We start from the raw sequence: 4,728 nt of genomic DNA, 5'->3' as shown, positions 1-4,728 counted from the left end.
TGTCCGTGTTATTTTTTTTTATCCAGATAGATATTTTAATGCTCGATAAGTGAGTTAAATTTTGATTGTTGTATTCTTTTGAAGATGATTTATAAATATGGCCAATACTTTTATGTATTTGCATATTTTTATTGATTGGTTCAATAAATAGCTAGTTTATACTAATATTTGTTTCATAACCTAACCATGATGTATAAAAAATTACAATTATAAAGTTAGTAATAGCTACTAATTAGTTTATTTTTTTTAATTGTTTGGCGATCAAATTTAGTACAATTATTAATGGTGAGATAGGTAGTTATGCCAATGTACCGACAATTCTAGAAATCTGATGTAATTTTTTAATATACATATATCACATTCATCATGACTTGAAAATAAATTTAAAATTTTTGAAATTAAACTCTTAAACTTTAGATATTTTGAAGATAATATGTAATACTAAAATGTTAATACATAATAACAAACGTTAATGTACATTGCTTATTGTTTTTTATATCTAACAAAGATTATAAACAGTGTACCTATTTGATTTTAACAATATTTTTAAAATTAAAAAGCAAATAATTAGATTATCCCGAAGAAAAAAACACAAAGGGCATGTATTATAAAAAATAAAATAAGTACAGTCACAATTTTTTTTATAAGCATTCTAAGTTTGAATTTTTACAAATCACGAAAATTCACAAATTATTTTAAGCTAGAAAATAGAAATTTATAAAAAATTTTCTTTTAAAATCTCGATTTGAAAATTTAATACAAGATTTCTTAAAAGTTTGTCAACCTTTTTGACAAAAAAAAATCCACCAGAAAGTCAAATTAAGTTTTTATAAGCGTTTGAAATTTAAATTTTTACATTAGATTTTCACTAGATTTGTCATTTAGCGATTTTCTTATTTTGGTGTAACTCTAAAACAAATGACCACAGATACTTGAAGTTTTCACTGAATGTTTGTATACGCATTTGCTATACTTGGCAGATAAACCGTCACCGCTCAGAATTGTTTTTCGTATATAATGATGCAATATCATTGGATTCAAATTTAATTCCATCCATTAGTTCATTACAGTAACCCACTTGTAATCTACTGTCCTACTGTAGAGCAGAGTGACATCCACTTTCCCGCTTTTTAATATTTACAATTTGATTAATGAATATAGTTTTATTTTATTTACCAACAAATTAATAGTTGAATAAATAATTCCTTACTAACTAATGAAGTAATGACAATAGAATCCGATGTTTCATAATATTATAAAGATCTATAAAAACAAAATCCTTAATAGCAACATTATACAGCAACGTATGTGTAATTATGATATTATCATCACCCGTATTACAAAATAATATAATATTTTCTCAGAACCTTTGCTCGCACCGCTTCTTAAGAGGACGCTACACCCGCATACGTTACGTTGTCTCCGTCTTACAAGTGCGTAACATAGCAAATTTTATGCTCAGCAGATCACGTTTAGCTCCGTTAGTTTAAAATTTAGAGTAAATTGACTTCTTACAAAAATTAAAGGTAACATTATTATCGAGGGCATGACGTAGGCTTTTTATTATATTTTAATTTTAAAGTGAGTTATGTGTATTTTAAGATATACAAACAATTTTAAATTTTAAAATACACATAACTCACTTTAAAATTAAAATATAATAAAAAGCCTACGTCATGCCCTCGATAATAATGTTACCTTTAATTTTTGTAAGAGGTCAATTTACTCTAAATTTTAAACTAACGGAGCTAAACGTGATCTGCTGAGCATAAAATTTGCTATGTTACGCACTTGTAAGACGGAGACAACGTATGCGGGTGTAGCGTCCTCTTAATCTAGTCGGTAGTGTCACTAACACTAATGATCATTTACTACCTACGCACGCACATATCAGCATATAATGTAGGTAAAAAATGCTCATAACTCACTTAAAAATTGAATTATCGTAAAAAACCAACGTACAAACACGAATAATGTTCTTACCATCAAGTTTCATAATAGGTCGATTCACTGTAATTTTTAAACTAACGAAGCTACAAGTGTTCCGCTGAGCGTAAATTTGGTATATTACGCACTGTTAAGACGGAGACAACAAATACCACTGTTACGTACTCCCAACTTTGGTATACTTACTATGCGTGGCGTGTGACGTATGAGTGAGTTCATATTATTGAATGATATTGAAAATTATTTAGGTATTTGTCTAAATCTAATTTATTTTATTTTGGTTTTTATATATTTTTTTTATTCATCAATTGATTTATTACTGCCACCGCCTCCTCCCTTAGATGTTGACAGAATGACGCTCTTGGTTGACGCTAACTGCCAAAAACGGCTAGCATATGAAGTAACAGTTGACGGACATCACACCCGTAAGTAGGTACGTCATATATATTAACTCGGGGGTTGGAAATTGAATTCGCAGGTTGGTTATTTGCATTATTTGAAGGGACGGATTTGAATGCGTACCTAATATGTGACACCTGCAGTAAGTAAAAATACTTTTAAAGTTCGTGGAAAATAATTTGTTGAAAAGCGGAAAACTCCCGAAGTTTTGACACACACACATTTGGCTGGACCTCTGACGCGAAATGTCTGCCAGTGACCGATGGTACCTATCTTAAGTATTGAGTGGTTGTGTGGTCTTATTGACATTATTTACACTACCTACTGATAATGGTGGACCATGATTTCGTCATGCACACGTCATGTACCTACACATGTAATTTGTTCATTTCGATTTTATATTATGAAATCAAATGAATTATAAAATGTTGTACAAACATTGAGAATGATTAGTTGACGACTTGACGTTACAGCAGTGAGTGGAATCAAAAACCTATGTCGATTTCTGTGAGTGTGAAATTTCCAAGGATATAGGTACTTACGGTAAATTTATAATTATTGATTCATATAAGTCTTTAAATTTTTATTTTAAAGGGATTTAGGGATTCCTCTAATCAGAAAAAAAATTATTTCAACATTTGATTAGATTATAAATGTAAAAAGTGAAGTGCTTATTCATAACAATTTAGTGCCGTGGATTATTTAAATTTAAGTAAGTACCTATGCATAGTTTTTGTGTTAGGTACTGAAGAGTACTTTACATTTAGAAATATGTATACTAATCTTTATTAGGTTACTGGTACCTTAGCATTTAATTTTTTTTATCGTTTATCGTTATAATAAAATAATATAAATACTTTGTGTTTAACTTTTGAGACCACTTATATACACATTGTTGATTTATTTACTTAAGTGAATACTATACACATAAGTACTTACGTATTTATCTGCATGATACAATATGCAAGTATTTACATAATATTAATATATTATACTAAAAATAATAATTTCGCAATAAGCAATAACTATGTTCAAGATTTATATTCTATGGAACTGTTAAAAATTGAATTTTGAATATGTGCTTAAGTCACGCTACGCCATTAATTAGGTAATAGGTACTATTAATACAAAATTGTATATGTACTATGTGCTTATGTGCTTATTTAAATGTATTCATCATAGTAAACGTAGGTCTAAATCCGTTGTCTTAGTCCATCACTTGTACATCATATAAATATCACGCATTGTATTGAGAACATAATTATTATTAAACATTAAATTGTTGAAGATTATTTATTTTGTTCTTTAATCTTTTAAGTCAATAATTGACCAACAACTAAATTCACTAATTAAAGTCCGACCATACAAATTCCTGAATTCCTCCCATGAAACACCAACTTTGATACCAATCCCGAGTTAACAAAATTCAAAAAAGAACCCACCGTTCCAAAAATGTATAAAAACCACTTTCGCAAAAATGACAAGCTATTTAACACAGATGACTCCTTATCAGAAGAAGCAGTGGGAATAACAACCAAAAGCGAAAATCTTACCTTCATTTATAAACTTCTGAAAGTTGTTCCACCTATACTGCAATCCTTAAGTCAGCGCAACACATACTCGACCATGAGAACATTCATTAAAAAAAACATAATTCTCTCAGATTCACTGAGCACATTTCAAAGTCTAAAAATACAATTAAAACAACAGCAAAGCTAATATATCAAACAATAAACTAATCAAGAAGCAAAGGAATACAGATTCTAATCTGGATTTCTGGAAACAACAACATCAAAGGGAGCGAAATAAATGAAGAAACAAAGTACCTAAGCAGTTAATCCACAGGTACCCCAAAACTTAATACAACAACTTATGCAGATTTAAAAAGCAAAATAAAAGAGCTCATCCTAATCAATTGGCAGACCCACTAGCTCAAGAAGAACACCAAATTAAGAATAATAAAAAATAAATTCCAATACCATATTGTACAACCAAATCTAACAAAAATTGTAACTAAAAAATTTAAAAAAAATTGTTCAACGTCAGTCTGGCGAAATCATTAAATTTGCTTTATCAATATTATTGTTGAAAATTATTAACAAATTTATGGAAGTTGCTTTGTCTAGCTTAAAGTAGCTTTCACTATGAGTTATTTAAAATGTACTTAACGAAAATATTTGGTGACTAATGAGGTTAGCACATCAATTATTATTTGAGTACTTACCTACTATTTCAATAGGTAGTTCAAAAGTTATAAATACCTCATTAATTACGTTATATTGTACTTACCACATATACTTATGCCACATATACCCATACCTACTTATTATTTTACTCAAAATAATGTCCATTGATATATGTTATATACATATTTAGTGATAA

Source organism: Diuraphis noxia, unplaced genomic scaffold (genome assembly GCF_037042655.1).
Source record: "Diuraphis noxia isolate RWA-SAM2 unplaced genomic scaffold, SU_Dnox_SAM2 contig0005, whole genome shotgun sequence".
Lineage (NCBI taxonomy): Eukaryota > Metazoa > Arthropoda > Insecta > Hemiptera > Aphididae > Diuraphis > Diuraphis noxia.
This window is presented reverse-complemented; position numbering follows the sequence as displayed.